Genomic DNA, 21,046 nt, shown 5'->3' on the forward strand with positions numbered 1-21,046 from the left:
TTTTTTGCTTTGCAGGTTGCTGCATAACCCCTTGGTGGGGGATGCTGCAATTCCAGGACCTGCACTGTCAATATGTGTGCCTCCTGTGTTACTCTCATTCACAATCTAGTTGTTTTTCGTAATAAAATGCTTTTACCAGCTGCCACGGGGGAGTGGGGAGGCCTGCTCGCCTCACCCCCCCACCCACCCCAGTCACAGATGCTACTGTCACTGTAGATGGTTCTCATTCACTTCGGCATACCCATTGTGACAATATGGTCATATTACTGGGCTGTGTGCGGGAGAGACACGCAGGCCTCCCCCCTCCTCCCCCATGGCGGCGGGTGGATCAGGAGTGGCCACTGAGCCTGACTGGCTCAGTGACCTCTGAGAACGGCAAGGCCCTCCGGTGCGCCTGCAGTTAGAGTGTCGCAAGCCCGTGATGTCACAGGCTTGTGACACTTGCTTCTAACTGCACAGGTGCATCAGAGCGCCTTGCAGTTCTCAGAGGTCGCTGAGCCAGACAGCCAGGCTCAGCGGCCACTCCTCCTCCACCCGCTATCGCGGGGGAGAGGGGGAGGCTTGCTCACTTCACCCACCCACCCTGGTCACGGATGTTACTGTCACTATAGATGGTTCTCATTCAGGGTGGCATACGCATTGTGACAATAATATGATCATCAATTCATGGACAGAAACTGAACAGTTTTGTCGTATAAGCTATATAGTTCTTATAATATAAGCTCATATCAGCCATCTTTCAAAGCCGCACCCCACACTCCCTCGGCCACGCACATGGCGACTAGAATATTGGTGGTTCGGCCTCGCGGCAGTGGGGAAACAAACGCTCACAGTGGTGGGGGGCCCTCCATGGCATGTTGGTCCAGGCACCCTGATTGCCTAGGTTCGCCATTGACTGTTCTTTTGTTCTGGAAATGAAAAAGGTAGACATCGAATACAGATATAGATATAACACAAAACAAAGTACCTAATAAATAGAGAAGTATATTTCGATGTCAAAGATAAAAATGTGTGACAAATTCCTGAATAATATAGAAAACAATAAGTAATTATATAAAGAACAAAACATGAGGATTAACAGATGACTAATAATGGATTATCAGGATATAAGAATGTACAAGTGGAGACTCGCAGCACTATTGCGAAGTTTTGGATACTTCTTCAGTTCACTCTTCAAATAATTTCACTTAGGATCTTAAAGTGAAAATACAGAATGATATAACAACTGAAGTAGCACAAATAGAAATACAGAGAAATAAAAAACCCTTGCATCAGTACTCACTTTGCTGTCTACTCCAAGGAGCAGGACTCGATGCTACTTTGTGCTTCTATAAATTCTTGTTGGTCTGATGTTAAGAGACACAATTCATGTATTATACAATGTTGACCTATCCTTAATAATATGAATAATTGTTTGCCTCTTCAAAGAAGCCAACTTACACCATAAGAGACATAGCTAATCTACCCAACCTGCAGTTTTTTGCTAAATTTCAAACCCTGCTGTAAAGTCCATAGTAGGAAAGTAGTTGTAAGGGTTTAAATTTATGCTTTGAATTATTATTATAGCAAGGGTAAACTTTATAGTTGATGATTAACGAAGAGATGTGTGCGGGAAGTCCACCTTTTTGTGTGTATTTGTAATGAATGACAATATTACTATTGTTAAAATTAATAAAAATTGAATGGAGGGGGGACTTACACCATAAGAGAATGGGTAAAACTCCAAAGTGCTTATTGAGAATAAAACTGCTCCCTGCAAGTGGAGTGAAAGAGTTGGTCTTAATGAACGAGCTGTATCTTGTCCTCTTAAATAGCCACTAGAGCTCTGCTTCTTAAAGAGACATTAAATAAATGCAGTAAAGTCCGACTTATCATTAAGGCCTGAAGGAAGCACACTGTTTTAAAGTGGCTATTTAAGAACGCAAGATACAGCTGTTGAAGTGAAGCTAGAGTATTGTGACAAAATTGGTTGTGGGGAAGAGAATCTTGAGGTTCATTTTTGTACTGGGCCTTCCCTGTTTCTCTTCTCTTAATTGCCCAGTACATCTCCAATTGATTTGCACTTTTTGGAAGCTTTTAGTCTTTGGTTAAATCTCCTTCAGATGCATGGCTGTTAGACCTGAGGAATTGTTTTATAGCACTGTTGTTATCAAGGATACTCTCAGTTGTGGAGGTTCTGATTTTTGTCTTCTGAGTTGAGCTTGACTCTCCCAGGAACAGGGCAAGCTGCTGAATATCTTCTGATACTTGCATAGCAGGGGTCTAATATGTCCTGATGAGCACTAAGCTCCTTGTTCATGGCCAAAGTGACAGTGGCTGAGAGAGATTTTCCCCATAAGAGGGCCCCAGGGGCATAGCAAGGTTAGAGTGGGCCCAGAGACAAGATTTTAAAATGCCCCCCCCCAAAGTCCAGGGCCTCCGCACACCCCAGGCCCCCAAGGATTTAAGTCTGATATTCCAAAATAAGTATGCTGCCTGCAAATACATTTCACTGAATACACACACACGTCACAATATATAGTGATATACATTGAGTACTATACATTTGTATTACTTTTAATGCCTAGAACACACTAGAAAGATGAATTATTAAAATGGGCCCCTCGCTGCAGATTAGCAAAGGAGACTTTCAACCATGCAGGGTGAACCTATGTTTGTTTTCTCAGAATTCTGAACAAATTCAGTCAAGTTTGATTGCAGGAGGTTTTTCACAGGAGGCTTTTAAAGCCCTTTAAGACACATCTCCTCTGGAATGGAGGTGCTGCATTCACATGTTGGCCAGATTTACCCTAAAGTCCCTGCAAGTTATTGGGGAGCAGTTCACACACAAGAAAAATAAAATAAAGGCACCACACATGCTTCACAGTTCTCACTCAGACCTTCTGGGTTGCAAAACAACTTGAACATAAGTGCATTTATAAATGAATGAATGAATAAAATTAATAAAATACTGTTCCAGAAGTTTTTGCAATTTTCTGCCATGAAACAAGCCACTTATAGGACTTTTTAGATTGTTTTTTTTAAGTCAGCAAATTTTCCAAGCTGTTTCAAAATAAATATTCAGAGACTTCTCGGTCCCTCCTCCCCCCCCCATCCAAGCCCTATGGCAAGCAGATCCCTATAGATGGGGGGGGGCGGGAAAAGTAACCACAAAAAGGAGTTCACACTCTACCTGGCAAATGCTGGTCTGGGTTAAGCAGGGCAGCAAGGGGTCTTCTGCTGCAGAGAACACTCTGGCTGCCTCCTCCTTCCTGGCTGGCTTGGGCCCTACTCGAGTTCAGGCTTCACTGCGGCCTACACGGAGGCCTCCGTGGAAGCCCCGCCCACCCGCCGATCAGCTGAGAGGCGGGAGAAAAGGAGCTCTTTGCAGCTTTCCTGCTGCTTCGATTGCGGGCCAGCAGAACAAGCAGGAGAGACGGCGAAGAGGGCAAGTGGCTGAGGGGCTATGGGGCTGGGCAGGGGGCAATGGGGAGTCACATGAGGTGCCTCTGGGGTGCCCCTCCAGGCAGTGGGGCCCCCAGACAACTGTCTCCCCTTGCCCTATCATTGTTACGCGCCTGGAGGGCCCACAATTGTGAAAATTTGTTCCAGTGAGCATGGCACAAACTTTTGACAGTTGTGCTGAGATTCCACTTTATAATTTACTCTTAGACACAAAAGACATTTATTATGGCCACCCAACATTCAGAGTTTACCTCTGCAAAATATGCAGCACCTTTAAAAGTGTTTAGAGCAGGTCCTTACCTGTGTGCTGCTGCTTCATACGGCTTCCTGCTGCTGTGGTGCTCCCCGCAACATGCCATGTGTGGTGGCAGGGGCACACACATATTCTCCATGCATGTGCTCACCATTCTGATGATGCAAATGGCTTCCATGCATGCACAGAGGCCATGTGTGTGCCACCACCCCACTGCCGCCGCACACAGGCTGTTGGAGCGCTGCTGCAGCAGGAAGCTGAATGAAGTGGCAGCATGCAGGTAAGGACCTGCTTTACTCACTTTTTAAAGCCCCACTCACTCTCAGAGCCACCCTCAAACCACCAAACTGGTTCGTGGTTGCATCGAAACAGCACAAACCGTTTGCAGAATGACAAACCGGTTCGTAATCGAACCTGTGCATGGTCTGAGATTTGTGCACATCACTAGGGAACTCACAGGAGAAGGCAAGTGCAGGAGAGGCTGTTACAATAAAACTCTCCGCAAAATATAAAGAAGATAAATTGAAGTTTAAGGAAAATATAAGGGGTGGGGAAAGAGAGAAAGAAAAGTCAAAGACCATGTATTTTCAGTAAGGAAGTGTAACTTCTCATGAAGTGACAGATGACAACAGACTGAGGGGAGAAGACAAAGAACTGATAAGTGTGAGTCATTCCTTCACTATGCCTAGGGGACATGGTTTGCACCTAACCATCTTTGAGGTAAAGCTTTTGAAGGTTGCAAGTTGGAGTACTTCTTTAAAAAGAATGAAGGTTTCTAGATTATGCCTGGTTGCTGGGATATAGTATATATTTCTGGGTTGCTTTAAAAAAATCTGCTTCCATAACATCAGGGGCGTAGCAAGGTTGGAATGGGCCCAGAGAAAAGATTTTAAAATGGGCCCCTTGCTGATATACACACACAAACAGACTTCACAATATATAGTGCACTCACATCACATCCCCAAAAATTCACTACTTTTTACACTAAAATACACTCAGGGAAAGATTGATTTTTTAAAAATTATTTTTAGAATAAATTCGGAACATACCTGCTAATACCAGCTTTTGCATGGAAAATCCTATCACTCTTCCTCTCTCCCTTACAAAGGTGTTGCTAGGTACTTAAAAGATCAGGGCTTGGACCCACAGCCTCCCCACATTTTGATAATGAAGCCCTTACATGCTCTCTTAAAGGTATTCAACACTCTCTTCCCCACTAGCTTGCTTTGCAACTAAAAATGAATCTCCTTTTTCTCCTGCAACAGATTTCTCCTGTATCCTATGCACACAGCTGAGAACCAGTGTGGTGTAGTGATTAGAGTGTCAAGACTAGGATTGGGAGACTTGCAGGGGTGTAACTACTATTAGGCAAGGGGAGGCGGCTGCCTGGGGGCCCCCACGCCTCGAAGGGCCCCCCAGAGGCAAGTCACATGACTATATATTGTGAAGTGTGTGTGTGTTTGTATCAGCGAGGGGCCCATTTTAAAATTTTGTCTCTGGGCCCACTCCAGCCTTGTTATGCCCCTGGAGACTTGCGTTCTCCATTTAGTCATGAAACTCACTGTGGGACATTAGCTGAGACACTCTCTCTCTTCCCTCCAAACCTGCCTCACAGGATTGTTGTGAGGATAAAAGTGGGGTGGAAGAACATGTACACTACCCTGACCTCTTTGGAGGAAGAACAGGATGTGTGTCATTCATATATATATGACTTTTAACCACATGCACTCCAATCCTAAGCATGTACTCAGAAGCACATTCAAATAGCATTTTTACACCAATCACAGCAGCATGCAATTCAGTTTGATCTTTTATTTAGTACATTTCATATAATAATAATAATAATAATAATAATACGATTTCTATACCGCCCTTCCAAAAATGGCTCAGGGCGGTTTACAAAGAGAAATAACAAATAAGATGGCTCCCTGTCCCCAAAGGGCTCACATTCTAATTAAGAAAATCATATGCAAAAAAAATCATATGCAACTATAGTGTATGTCTATATAATACAGTATATATACAGGTGAAACTCAGAAAATTAGAATATCGTGCAAAAGTCCATTAATTTCAGTAATGCAAATTAAAAGGTGAAACTGATATATGAGACAGACGCATTACATGCAAAGCGAGATAAGTCAAGCCTTAATTTGTTATAATTGTGATGATCATGGCGTACAGCTCATGAAAACCCCAAATCCACAATCCCAGAAAATTAGAATATTACATGGAACCAAGAAGACAAGGATTGAAGAATAGAACAATATCGGACCTCTGAAAAGTATAAGCATGCATATGTATTCAGTATTTGGTTGGGGCCCCTTTTGCAGCAATTACTGCCTCAATGCAGCGTGGCATGGATGCTATCAGCCTGTGGCACCGCTGAGGTATTATGGAAGACCAGGATGCTTCATTAGCGGCCTTCAGCAATTCTGCATTGTTTGGTCTCATGTCTCTCATCCTTCTCTCGGCAATGCCCCATAGATTCTCTATGGGGTCAGGTCAGGCGAGTTTGCTGGCCAATCAAGCACAGTACACTGTATACTTTTCAGAGGTCCGATATTGTTCTATTCTTCAATCCTTGTCTTCTTGGTTCCATGTAATATTCTAATTTTCTGAGATTGTGGATTTGGGGTTTTCATGAGCTGTACGCCATGATCATCACAATTATAACAAATTAAGGCTTGACTTATCTCGCTTTGCATGTAATGCGTCTGTCTCATATATCAGTTTCACCATTTAATTTGCATTACTGAAATTAATGGACTTTTGCACGATATTCTAATTTTCTGAGTTTCACCTGTACAATGTATAGTGTGTCTATAAGCTACAGAAAGAAAAGCCACCATTTTGATTTCAAATAGGACAACAGAATGTCATATATGGAGTTATGTCATATATGAAGTTACTTTAAATTTTGCAGAATTTAAAGACAACCAATCATTTCATATGCAATTTAAAAATGAGTTTCTTGTGAACTGATTTGCAAAGCCTTATTTTGAAGCAAGTGTACACAGTACAAAAATAGACTTTTGGTGGGGGAGCATACTACAAGCACAAAGCAAAATAAAATAAAATATTAATGTTTAAAAGGGGAAACATGTTAAGAGAACCATTTTTTCATATTTTGCTCATATTCATTCTCATATTTTGCTATTTAAGCCATTGTGAGAACTCTGTTGCTTAAAATGCAGCATATAAATATTTTTAACAAGGGAGAGAACGCAACACACACAGAGACCAGATTAGAGCTATAGGCAGTGTAACTTCAGGAATAAAAAGGAACAAAAAAAATCCATTTTGTCAGAACATCCCCCCCATTATTTTCAAAGCTTTTAATACTTTTGCACTAACTAATTTCCTCACAACATGGTATACTGTTGGGATGGGGAGGGTTTTTCTTACAAGTTTGCACTAGAATAGTTTTGGCATACTTTGAAATTTTTTTTTTTTAAGCTTAAGAATTCTCTCTCTCAAACACACACACAGGATGGGACTTCTCTCAAATGTACAATGCACACACTGTTCATGGGAGTGGGGGGAGAGAGAGAGCAACATGGTATCTTGACTAAGGGATACAAATCACACAGAAAACAAACAAACAAACAGCAAAGAGTTGATTTATTTTTTCAAAATGTCTTCTTACTTTCATTCTTGGAGGGAGAACAACAAGCCAACAGCCAGCTTCCTGGGCTTTGCAGTTCCATACAAATTCCAAGCGGGGGAGGAGCACAAGACGCCAGGAGAACCAATAGGGCTGGGAGAAAAGTTAACCCTGTCTTTACTCTCTGCTACTGCTGAAGTGCCAATCACCAAGATACTCAGTATTAATTAATAGGGAGTGCAAAATGGGCGGGTGGGGAGTCATGTGACATGCCTCTTGGGGGGCCTTGAGGCAGTGGGGGGCCCCAGACAACTGTCTCCCCTGTCTAATGCTAGTGATACCCCTGCATCACATAGGGATTGGGATAGTGCTGTAGCAGCTAGCGCTTTTATAGTGCTGTTATCTGCAGTTACCACTGCAGGAGAAGTCTAGGAATCGGAGAGAATAAACATTGAAAAGTCCAGTGCCTTTGTGTGTCCCTTTACCCAGTCCCAAGCTTTCTTGCTACAGGCCTGAGATAGTATTGCTGCTTCAATAATTTTTTTGGCATTTATTGCACTCTTCTGTAATTCAGAACTTGAATATTTCAGGTATATGTCACATTTTTTAGATATTAACTTCTCCATTCATATGCATCATCATTCTTAATAAACGTTCTGGATATCTTGAGCCATGATTTTGCTTTTAAGCACTTTTTCAGCACAGATTGTTCTGTTTGCATTTGGCCCTCCAAATCTTCCATCCAACTGTCTGAATTATTTTAACTGACATAGTTTCTAATTTACTCTCTCCAGTTGAGAGAGCTTCCTGTAGCTTGTCTATTTTAGCATTTAATTGCTCTATACTTTCACAAATTAGATTCTGTAGTGATCCATTTTGCTCTGCTGGTGAAGCAGTGATCTCTTCAGCATAGCCTAAGCAATATGGAACTTTTGATGTAGCTTAAGGGACCATAATCCAGGAACTTCTGGACTTGTTCACGTTGTATTGCTTATTGCAAGTGGAAAGCAGCATCTCCAGTATTTATGAGTAGCAGCTAAATTAACTTAAATTATTGTCCTATTTTCCTTCACTTTTGATCCTGTTGTTTAAGCAAGGAGGGGCACAAGGGGACCAAAAAAGTGACTGTATTGAAAAGCTCAGGCAGGATCATTCTTTGTGTTTAATTGGAATACATATAAAACAGAACTTCAGTTAGCACATGGATGCTCTTGCTCCCCTGCAGATACCATAGTTAGTATTGTGCTTGATTTACTTTTTCATAATGAAAGTACTTAAGGGAGTTTGGAATAAGCAAGTAATATTTATCTCCTACAAAAATAATGTTGAAGCTATAAGTGTGTTTGTGTGTGTGTGTAGATAGATAGAACAAAGGTTAGCAGTCATGTTAATGTAATATCTTTTTAACATTCTATTTATCCAACATATTTGTATCCCAACCTTCCTCTGTAGACTTTGTGCAACATACACCAGACTTACCCTATTTGTCTTTACAACAACCCTGTGAGGCAGACTATTTTCCAAGCACAGCCAGAGAGCTTCATGGCTGATCTTCCTGGTTCAAGTTCAAGATTATCTACTTCATTGCACATTTTGAGGATGCAATTGTAATTGTAAATATCCATGCACTTAATCAGCGGGGCTGCTGCGCACATTAAAGCTAATCCCAGAAGTGTTGTGCAATAGCACACTTGCACAACTATTTAAAACAGCATGTGGACACTTTCAAGTTACATCATGTTACTTCCCTTAGAAACAATGGAAGTTATGTGATGCAAGTGTCCACAGGCTGATTTAAGTAGTTGCACAAACGCACACTTCTGGGACTGACTTTCACATGAGTTGTAAATGCTGATGTTTCTTGTGGCATGTCCAGCCATTGAAAACAGTTGAAGACAGAGACCCAGGGAATATTTAAAAGCCATTTAATTCCAATCTACAACCCATTTTCTACCAAAATGACTTAACAGTAATTACAAGTACAGCTCTAAAGTAAATGCTTTGCTGCCTACATTTGTGACAGTCCACTGCAAATACAGACCAGTGCATCTGTCACAGCAAACTTACCAGTGCCACAAAAGGAAGGAGTCCTCCTGTATATGGCTTCATTTTGTTTGACTTGACAAAAAATTAATCAGCGGTGCTTCTTTGTCAAATCTAGCAAACTTCATAGTTTACAATATGTACAGTGTTAAACTAGTTAGACAGTAGTGACCTGCAAATAGGTATGTGAGTCCACTGGAAGAGCTGGGAGTAGGAGTGCATGTGAGTAACAGAATACTTCAGTATTCTTCTTGTCCTGAGGAAGAGCCAACAACCAAGTTGTGGGACTCCTGGCAACCACAGAGTCATGTGGTTTTCGTGGTAGAATGCAGGAGGGGTTTACTATTACCGCCTCCTGTACAGTATGAGATGATGCCTTTCAGCATCTTCCTATATTGCTGCTGCCCGATATAATTGTTTCCCAAAGTCTGGGGAACATACTAGTGGGGATTTGAACTAACAACCTCTTGCTCCCTAGGCACGTCACTTCCCCATGGCACCATTAGGTGGCTTGAGAAAACGGTAGAGGATCCTTAATGAAATCTACAATCCCCACTCCTTAATTCTGCCCAGTTTTAGCCATCTCATGCCCCCATAATCTTACAAAGCAATAGTTAAGGGAGTGACCTTCTAAATGACCTTCTAAATTGGTAGATAGATAGCTGGATAGGTAATCAGCAATAGGTAAGGAAGTAGAGATGCGAAGGCCCAGAAGAAAACTGGGAAAATGGGGGGTATCCCCCCCCTTTTCCCATTTTCTTCTGGGCCTTCTGGTTTCCGCCACCCCCAAAGGACTTCTTTTTTTCTGAAAAATTGGGGGGGAAATGGTTTATGAAATGTTTTCTTTTGGAATCATGAATAAAATATTTAAGAAAAGGTGTTCAAATATATTCATATAAGGAAAGGTGTTTTGACCTTTACTCTCCCAAGATTCTTGCTTGCTTCAAATTCCTCCATCTAAATGGTCTATGAAACTAATTGGTCTATGTTTGGAAATATACCAGATCAATAAAGCAACATGTGAAAAGATAAAGAAGCTTCTCTCAATCCAGGCAATTCAGTTTTCATTAATTGTTAAGATGATGTAAATGAAGGATCTTGAGAAGTAGAAACTGCTGATAGTAATAGCTCAGAAAATGAGGCTGATTAGACAAAGTTGCATTTGGCAAAACGGTGTATTCAGTAAGTCTTCTCTCCCCCCCACCCCATGCCCGTGTCTTTTTTCTCTTTTTCTGAAAATGAGTGTTCTCTGTGTTTGCTTGACACTGGAGGAGTCTAAATCCAGAATGCATAATAATGAACTTTGTTTTATTAGAATGTTGATAGTGGCTTAGATTACAGCACTGTACCCCATTGATTCAAGCGTGGGGGGCACACAGAGTTGTTCTGTTCATCCCCAAATAATGTCCTCGCTTCTACTGAGGGCTCCTTGGAGGAAAAGCAGGATATAAATGAAGTAAATAAATGCCAGGCTTGCAGGGCTTCCATGGCTCCTAATAACTGCATCATTGCAGCAGCAGCAAGCTTCTCATTGGGACTAATGGGAGGCTCATCACTGCAGCTATGACACAGTCGTTAGTAGTGATGAAGCCTCTGCAAGCTCTGTAGAAGTAAGAATGTAGTTTGGGGATGCATGGAATAAACGTGCTCGCCCCACTCTTCAGTTATTTGAGCACTGCGCTCTTTGTAAGCCAGTTTTTTTCTGTGTTCAACATTAATGTTTTGCCTGCTTTTCTTCAATAGTCAGTTCTTTACAGCATTCAAAAAATGTGATGTTGAAAATAGAACAAACTGGCTCTAGCAGATTACAATCCATTTGTAATAACAATAAATAATATTTAAAATAAATTACTACATTTGGACTAATTGTCTAAATTAGTCTTTTATATACTTCTAAATGTAATGTACCAAAAAAGGATCAATGTTATGAGCAAAGCAGGTTATTCATAATAAATACTCCTAAAGAAATAATGTGACTTTAGACCTGTAAAGTGTACTTAAAAAAAATAAATAAATACTGCGTCTATTTCAGTTTCCCCCCAAATTCCTGTTTTTTCTGGGGAAAACTGGTTTTTTTAAATGACTTCAAAATTTCTGGTAATTTTACATCTCCAGGGGAGTGACCTTATCAATGAAATAAATAAGGGAGTGACCTTCCATAGGTAAGGGAGTGACTTATAAAGCAATAGGTGAGCTAAGAGAGTGGCCCACGCTTGGCTTCCCACTGTCGTTCAAGCCCTAGTAGAAACCAGTTAGCGCAGTATTTTGCACAGGGGTAGCTAGTGCATATAAGATGCATTCACCTTGTCCTGTATGCACCTCACATATTTTAATACATCTCTGTCATTCTTTCTGTCTGATATTCTCTGCCCTGCCCTGCCTTTCCATTAATGTCCAAAATAACTCAGATAAAATTTTCAAACCTGTACAAAAATGAAAATCAAACTGAATCAACGTCAATAAAAATCAATTAAATCAATTTTTAAAAGTAGCAGAATCTCTTATCACTATAGTTAAACTAAAACCATCCATAAATTAAAACCCATCAAAGGTTTTGGTAAAGAAAACACTTTTCACCTGACTTGTAAAAGATGTTAAGGTCCATGGTAAACACATGTAGGGAGGGCATTTCAGTTGCAGTACTGCAGCAGAGAAGGCCCTGTTAACAGCCACTTAAGCTTGAAAGGTGGGGGGAAACCCACAGCAGGCCTTCTGCTGGTTATAACATATAGGCAGATTCATTCAAGAGAAGGTGGTCCATCAGATATCTAGGTCCAGGTCCTTTTAGTGCTTTTTATACACATATCAAAACCAGCATTTTGAATTGCTTCCAGAAGCAAACTGGAAGCCAGAGAAGCTGTTTCAACTCGAGCAAAATATGACTGAAGCAGAATGTTAACAAGACATAGTTAATGTGACAAAATCTTGTTGTTGTTTCCCCCAAGACCAGCATAAGCTAGTAAAAGGTACTTTGAGGCATGGATTTTATCTGGGCATCCAGAAGCTTGATGTAAATAGCCCTTTTGGAAATGGCCAAGAAAACTTGACAGCTGCAGAAGGGTGGGGCTTCTCCATTTTCTAGAGACGTAAAAGTGTCCCCTGGCTACTCTTCTTCATAGCTAAAAATAATTTCAGATTTGCAATAAGATCTGTATTCGTGTTATAAATAAAATTTACCACCAGTTCGTTTGGTGGCGACTCAGAGGTGGGGCTTCTCTGTAGCTGCTCCCGGGCTGTGGAATGCACTCCCAGCAGAAATTCGCAATCTTAACTCCTTACTGACCTTCAAGAGAGCCCTTATAAACCATTTATTATATTTTATGTATTTATTTATTACATTTTATATCCCGCTCTTCCTGCAAGGAGCCCAGAGCGGTGTACTACATACTTACATTTCTCCTCATAACAACCCTCTGAAGTAGGTTAGGCAGAGAGAGAAGTGATTGGCCCAGAGTCACCCAGCTAGTATCATGGCTGAATGGGGATTTGAACTCGGGTCTCCCTGGTCCTAGTCCAGCACTCTAACCACTACACCACGCTGGCTCTCCGGTGTTTGCCCTGGCCTTTCAGGGTTTTTAATTAGTTTTAATTGTTTTAATGCTAACCTGGTTTTCAGGGTTTTAATTGTTCTGCTATTTTAATCGTTTTTTAAAGATGTTTTAATTGTTATATTTATATTTGTTTTAATTGTTACTGGTTTTAATGGTTTCTGTTTAATTGTAAACCGCCCTGAGCCATTTCGGAAGGGCTGTATAAAAATTGAATGAATGAATGAATAAATAAATAAATTGTGTTCGTTACATATGTTCAAAATAACATTGAGGTTGACCTTAAATAATGAGAAAAGAGGGATATCGCTTTTTTGACTTTTCCCTTCATTGTCCAGTAGACAATAAATGTCAGCAAGTAGTTTTCAAGTAACTTGGAGACTGGACAGCAAATAAAATAAATCCGTCAGTTACAATACTTTAAAACTTTAAGACCATTCTAGAATAACAGCACTTGCAAAGAGAGTTGGCAACCTTCTAAATTGTTAGGTCTTCTACAGCCAAAAACTACATTGTTACAAAACTGCTGGTTCATCAGTACAAACTCTCTATTTGTTTGATGAGCATGAGAACTTCTTTAGCAGAGGAAAAAATGCTTAGAGATAAGCAAGTTGCTACAACTGGACAAAATGCTTGGTGATATTACTGAGATTGTTTTAGTTTTACAGATGTGGTAGACACTTGCAAGTAAGCTGCCTTTTGAAGCCCATGTTTTGTGAATCCCAGCTACCTTAGATAAAACAAGGTAGGTTAGTATGTACACATGGAAAGGATACATTTTAAATTTGATCTCAGACCCATGCTTTGGTCAAAGAGTATGAAAATGTTAGGCTGCATATAGATACAGATGCAGTTGAAACTTTGCCCTCCATAATCTGCTGTACAGGAGAACCTCGTTATCTGTGGATTTGAGTATCCGTGGTTGGGTAATAGACACCCAACCTCGCCAGAGGTTATTTTTGACCACCATTTTGTGTTTCAGAGCCTCAAAATGGTTCCATTTTATAAAGAGGGGAGGAATGGCCTCGCTAAAACATTACCAAAAGATTGAATTTGCGGGTGGGATGCAGGGAAGCTGCCTACCATCTTAGCTTCTCCCCCTGAGTCGCGCTGTGTCCCCAAATGCCACCAGCATTTGGGGACTCAGGGGGAGTAGCTAAGATGGTAGGCAGCTTCCCCTGCATACACCCCCCCCCCGCAAATTCGATGTTTTAGTGAGGTTTTCCAGCAACCAGGAACCTTTCCAGCAACACAATTCCCCATTGCCCCAATGACTTGATATTCACAGTTTCCATATCCATGGTTGTAGTGTGGAACAGAACCCCCACAAATATCGGGATCCTCCTGTATAATCAAACTGCACACAACAGCAACAAAGGGCTCTCTGTCCACTCCTGAACTTACATGAATTACTTCTTAAAATTAAAAAAGTGTGTTTTCTTACTTTGATAAGATAGCAAACATATTTTTGCAGAGAGTTTTATTGTTCTACCTAGGGTAAGAGTTACTAAGATACTATCAGTGACAGACAGGTCTATCAATGGCTACTAGTCTGAGAGCTATAGGCCACCTCCAGCCTCAGAGGCAGGATGCCTCTGAATACCCGTTGTGGGGGAGTAACAGCAGGAGAGAGGGCATGCCCTCTGCTCTTCCCTGTGGGCTTCCTAGAGGTATCTGGTGCACCACTGTGTGAAATGGGATGTTTGACTGGATGGGCCTTGGGCCTGATCTAGCAGGGCTTTTCTTGAGTTCTTAAATTGCATTACCTAGCTATTATTGTTTTGTAACACTGCTTAGAAAGGGCTGGATTTGAGAAAAGATGGAATATATTGGATTGGGTGGGAGAAGCAGCTACAATAAGTACTGAGAGAAATGAAGGAGAGAGAAGGAGAAGACATGGAGCGATGCCTGGCTGCACCCTTTTTCTTCAAGACACTCCCCCCCCGCCCACCCATATGCACACCTCAGTGCTTTTGAGGAGTCTTTTAGAAAGGGAGGAGTGGTATTTCAGGAGAAGAGGAGAGCAAAAAGAGAAGCAGTCGTGCCCATTGCTGTCCCCTTGGGAAAACTGGGAGAAGAAACACTGATAGGATTAAGGACTTGGAGTTGTAGTAGTAGTAGTAGTATGTTTATTGCGGTCACAGATCAGATTAACAAACAATAACAATTAATAGCATTAATAAGAAAATCAAGAATTTCAAAAGTTTACAAAATCACAAACTGTTCAAATTACTAATACAGTCTTTTGTACAGGTGAAACTCAAAAAATTAGAATATCGTGCAAAAGTCCATTAATTTCAGTAATGCAAATTAAAAGGTGAAACTGATATATGAGACAGACGCATTACATGCAAAGCGAGATAAGTCAAGCCTTAATTTGTTATAATTGTGATGATCATGGCGTACAGCTCATGAAAACCCCAAATCCACAATCCCAGAAAATTAGAATATTGTGAAAAGGTTCAACAGTCTAGGCTCCAGGTGTCCCACTCCAATCAGCTAATCAATTCATAACACCTGCAAAGGGTTCCTGAGCCTTTAAATCAGGCATCCCCAAACTGCGGCCCTCCAGATGTTGCTGAACTACAACTCCCAGCATCCCTAGAAACAATTTTTTGTGGCTAGGTATGCTGGAAGTTGTAGTTCAGCAACATCTGGAGGTCCGCAGTTTGGGGATGCCTGCTTTAAATGGTCTCTCAGTCTGGTTCATTAGGAATCACAATCATGGGAAAGACTGCTGACTTGACAGTTGTGCAGAAAACCATCATTGACACCCTCCATAAGGAGGGAAAGCCTCAAAAGGTAATTGCAAAAGAAGTTGGATGTTCCCAAAGTGCTGTATCAAAGCACATTAATAGAAAGTTATGTGGAAGGGAAAAGTGTGGAAGAAAAAGGTGCACAAGCAGCAGGGATGACCGCAGCCTGGAGAGGATTGTCAGGAAAAGGCCATTCAAAAGTGTTGGGGACTTTCACAAGGAGTGGACTGAGGCTGGAGTTAGTGCATCAAGAGCCACCACACACAGACGGATCCTGGACATGGGCTTCAAATGTCGTATTCCTCTTGTCAAGCCGCTCCTGAACAACAAACAACATCAGAAGCGTCTTACCTGGGCTCAAGAAAAAAAGAACTGGTCTGTTGCTCAGTGGTCCAAAGTCCTCTTTTCTGATGAGAGCAACTTTTGCATCTCATTTGGAAACCAAGGACCCAGAGTCTGGAGGAAGAATGTAGAGGCACACAATGCAAGATGCTTGAAGTCCAGTGTGAAGTTTCCACAGTCTGTGTTGATTTGGGGAGCCATGTCATCTGCTGGTGTTGCTCCACTGTGCTTCATTAAGTCCAGGGTCAACGCAGCCGTCTATCAGGAGATTTTGGAGCACTTCATGCTTCCTTCCGCAGACGAGCTGTATGGGGATGCTGACTTCATTTTCCAGCAGGACTTGGCACCTGCCCACACTGCCAAAAGTACCAAAACCTGGTTCAGTGACCATGGGATTACTGTGCTTGATTGGCCAGCAAACTCGCCTGACCTGAACCCCATAGAGTATCTATGGGGCATTGCCAAGAGAAGGATGAGAGACATGAGACCAAACAATGCAGAAGAGCTGAAGGCCGCTATTGAAGCATCCTGGTCTTCCATAACACCTCAGCAGTGCCACAGGCTGATAGCATCCATGCCACGCCACATTGAGGCAGTAATTGCTGCAAAAGGGGCCCAAACCAAGTACTGAATACATATGCATGCTTATACTTTTCAGAGGTCCGATATTGTTCCATTTACAATCCTTGTTTTATTGGTTTCATGTAATATTCTTGTTTTCTGGGATTGTGGATTTGGGGTTCTCATGAGCTGTACGCCATGATCATCACAATTATAACAAATTAAGGCTTGACTTATCTCGCTTTGCATGTAATGCGTCTATCTCATATATCAGTTTCACCTTTTAATTTGCATTACTGAAATTAATGAACTTTTGCACGATATTCTAATTTTTTGAGTTTCACCTTTAGTCATGAAGATTATGACTCCATTTGGACAAAGAAGGAATAAGCAGTGGTGCTATAGGCAGGTTGCTAGGGAGGAAGAAGCGATGGGTAGTCATGTGCACGGACCGTTTCGGAGGCCATTCTAAAGGCCTCCAGACCGGTCCGGACACAGGTGGTTTTGGTTCGGGTGGGGGGTTCCAAAAGAGTTCGGGGGGGACTTTACTTACCCCCTCAAGAATGCCGCCATATTTCTTAGAGCAAGCGGGCGGCAGACCTCCCTGCCGCCCGCTTCATTCCCCCTCTGGGCGCGGCTCTCCTTTTGAATACTGAATCGGGCGGCAGGGTATCTCCTAGTCCCTGCCGCCCTCTTAAATGCCCCCGCTCAGCTGGCGGCCGCCCCCTTTAAGCTCCCAAGACCCCTGCCGCCCCGAAAGAAGCCATTTGCAGCCAGCCAGGGAAGTGGACGGGGACGGCAGGGGAGTTCTCCTGCTGACCCCTCATTGCGGTGGGAAGGGAAGGGAAGGGGCGGCAGGGGTCTTGGGGGCTTAAAGGGGGCGACCTTCTCTGTAACCGCTCCTGTACTGTGGAATGCGCTCCCTGCAGACATCCATAATTTGAATTCTTTATTGGAATTTAGAAGAGCCCTAAAGACCTACCTGTTTGGCCTGGCCTTCCAGTGTTCTTAAATTGTTTTTAAAGGTCTTTAATGTATGGGGTTTTTAGAAGGTTTTGAATTGTTTTACTTTTTGGCTGTTTTATTGTATTTTAAAATTTTTGTGCCCGGTCATTGATTGATTTTAACTGTTTTATGATGTTTGTGAACTGCCCTGAGCTATTTTGTAAGGGCGGTCTAAAAATCGAACAAATAAATCGAACAAATAAATAAATAATTCATGTGTTGACAAATATTGCCAGATTCTCTCTTTACATTTTAAAGTGTGTATACTAAATATCGTAGATATAAGTCTTAAAATGTAATTTGTGACATGGTCCCATGTTTTTAAGGACTGTATTAAAGTGGTTGATGTAGCAAAGGGAAATCTTCCTGGCACAATTGTGCATTTAGACTGCATGCCAGAAAAGTGCCTTTTGTATATACCTCTGAGACCCAATCAATAGCAATTTCAGAATTAATCCTCAAAGTTGCATTTTAAGAAAATGAAATATGTGTCTTGACTGCTGAAAGAGTCTGTGCAGTAGGGCTTCTGAAGCTGCGGTACCCACAGCATTGCCCCTCAACCAGAATGGCAGTCTTGTCAAAGATGTGGCAGACTTTCTCGCTGGCTACTGCCGCCACTCCTGCCTTCCCCCCAGGTCCAGTGCATGCCTCATGCAATGGTTTCAAGAATGTGGCCTGCTTGGCTGCTGCTCACTGTCACCACTCCTGCCTGGTACAGCCCTGGCAAGCCAGTGTTCCCTGCCAGCTGCCCCGCTCCTAGCGCTCAGATGGCGCCCGTGCATGTGCAGATGGCTTTCCCACAGGCCACTGCCCGCTGCTGCCTGATGTTCTGTTCTGGCGTATGCCCCTCACCCGTTCCAGCCTGCTCTGCACCCCAGCAAGCCAGTGTTCCCTGCCAGCAGCCCCGGCTGAGGCTGGGGCAGCCGGACGTCCAGAGGCACTCTTACTCCTGTACTTCGAAGCTGAAGTCCAGGGCCCCCAAATCCTCTTTAGTCTGTCCCAGGTGGAGTGGTCGCCCGGCGAAGAATGATGATGCTTAATTTACCAGGGGCGGGGCTCCAAAATTATCTTGGTGCATCTCTGCGGACACTATCTGAGCCATGGGGGCGGGGCAGCCAGCAGGGACTGCCAACTTGCTGGGGCAAGGCGCTTGCCAGAAAAGGTGAGGGGGCGTGTGGCTGCAGTGTGTGAGAATGCTTGTTGTGGGTGTGTATTCTTACTGAGTGTGTGTGTGGTGTGGCTGCAGTGTCTCTGTGTGAGTGTGTGTGTTGGCTAAGACACTTGTGTACAACTTTTATATTATTTTGCTGATAGCACTATCCTGAAGGAAATCAAATCAAGCAGGAGAAGTCTGAAGTTTATGGGAAATTTCTTGGAAGATAATCTGTAGTTTTGGACACAGTTTTGGACAACAAAGTGTTTGTTGTTTTTAATTATCATTGTGGTGTGTGTATGTGTTTTTAAGAGAAAAGAAAAAATGAAGTACATATTTAAAGTGAACACAAATTACCTGCTTCTTGTGGTGTACTTATTAACTGCTGAATAATCATGATGTGGGATCACACTGTCACTATTACTGAATCAACTGATTTCATTTAATTGTGGGTTTTTTAAGGCGGGAGTGTATTTTATCTTAGTTGAAGTTTCTACTTTTGGTGTTCAACATCAGAAAGTTCTACCTTATGGTTTGCATAAGCTCTTCCCCATAGTATTTAATTAGATTTTTCTTTTTAAAACACCAGGAAATTCAGGTGTTAAACCTTTGGTTTAAGATGAGAGCTAAGATGCTTTTTGTGCCCTAAAAAGAATGGAAATTGCAAGTTAAGCTGCCCATCTTAATTTCTGCACCATATGAGCTGTAAAGACTTTGTACAGTCTAGTATATGATGAGGGCTTTAGGAATGAGGCTCCATGCACCCACACTTTGCCTTGATCTTTCAGTTGGACATTGGGCTGGAGAGGGATGCATCCAGGCAGACATTTAACAGGCACAGTTTCCCTTATCACTTCCTAGAGATGCCCCTGATGAATTTCTGCCTGATGCATCTATGATCAAGGCAAAGTGTGGGTGCATGGAGCCTCATTTCTTAAGTCCTTCTTTCCTACAAGAGGGATAGGTTAAGGTGACAGATACTGAGCCAGGGTTACCCAATAAAATATGTCAGAGTAAGGGATGTGAACCCAGGTCCCATTCATGTCTAAGTCAGACAACCTATCCAAAACATCACAGAGGCTTTCCTTTCCAAACAAGGGGTTGTTTGATATATAAATAGCTCATAATATTGTCGAATTTACTAACACCTAAGTACAAATTTGACTATCAGATCTGGGCCAAGACTATCAAAGTGTGCTGTTTATTTGTAATATTGGAATGTGTTGATTGGTAACCAAGGTGTGGCCACTGTTACTTTCAAGGAAGTGTTCATGCTTCATTAGTGTCATATTATTCTAGCAGTGGAACACTTTTTACATGGAGTCAGCCCTGCCCACATATATTAAGTATGTTGCCAAAAAACTAAATAACATGACAAGAGTATGTGATTTCTATTTTGTATCTAGAGATATTACTGATGGATAAATATTATATATATTTGGTTCTTAATTTATGCTTTTGAATTGGAGTACTTGAAGGGGAATAGTCCTTGAATGTTTTCTGCAGAATCCAATGTCTGTGATGTCTTTATAAGCATCAGTTTGTTAGATCATGTGACTTGTTATGGACTATTAAGTGACCAATTAGGGGCACATATGCAATATCACAAAATTAAAATGAATTAGTTGCATTTTTAATTGCTGTATCATACTGTCAACTGAAAAAGGCTAAAAAGAGTAAAAGTGAACTTTTCCATTATTACAACCATCTCTCTGGAGATGGAAGATATTCCGGACTGATTAATCCAAAATTATAGTGCAACCTTCTATAGGGATACAGAGTTGGCTCACTGCCTTTTGTTGCTTGAGGTGTACACAGTGTGCTGCCTTGCACCCTGGTCAGGAGGAAGCACTGATTCCAGCCCCGTCGTCAGTCCTGAAACTGCTCTTTTTCTCCCTCACCAGCCTCATATTTTGGGCATGCTCTGCCCTCTGCCCTGCACTACTACTTGCATAAGAATATAAGAACTTAGGAGCTGCCTTGCTGGATCAGGCCCAAGGCCCATCTAGTCCAGCATCTTGTTTCACACTGTGGCCCACCAGATGCCTCTGGAAAGCCCATAGGCAAGAGCTGAGGGCATGCCCTCTCTCCTGCTGTTGCTCCCCTACAACTGGTATTCAATGCATCTTGCCTGAGGCTTGAGGTAGCTAATAGCCACCAGACTAGTAGTCATTGATATACCTGTCCTCCATGAATTTGTCTAAGCCCCTTTTAGAGCCATCCAAGCTAGTGGCCATCACCACATCCCCTGGCAGAGAATTCCATAGATTATGTGCTATGTGAAAAAGTACTTCCTTTTGTTGGTCCTAAATTTCCTCACTGTTTTTCTATATGTTT

At 42.1% G+C, this 21,046-nt stretch overlaps 1 protein-coding gene and 1 long non-coding RNA gene across 2 annotated transcripts in view; one reads left to right on the forward strand and one right to left on the reverse strand.

Annotated features, from left to right (window-relative positions):
- The window catches only part of EHBP1 (EH domain binding protein 1), a 418,269-nt gene that overhangs the window by 134,630 nt on the left and 262,593 nt on the right, over positions 1-21,046 (forward strand).
- Positions 497-3,282, reverse strand: LOC128339858 (uncharacterized). The gene is made up of 3 exons (XR_008313265.1): positions 3,173-3,282; positions 1,283-1,346; positions 497-908 (listed from the first exon to the last, which is right to left on the reverse strand). It is a non-coding gene; the product is annotated as an uncharacterized LOC128339858 (long non-coding RNA).

Source organism: Hemicordylus capensis, chromosome 1 (genome assembly GCF_027244095.1).
Source record: "Hemicordylus capensis ecotype Gifberg chromosome 1, rHemCap1.1.pri, whole genome shotgun sequence".
In the NCBI taxonomy this organism is placed as follows: Eukaryota; Metazoa; Chordata; class Lepidosauria; order Squamata; family Cordylidae; genus Hemicordylus; species Hemicordylus capensis.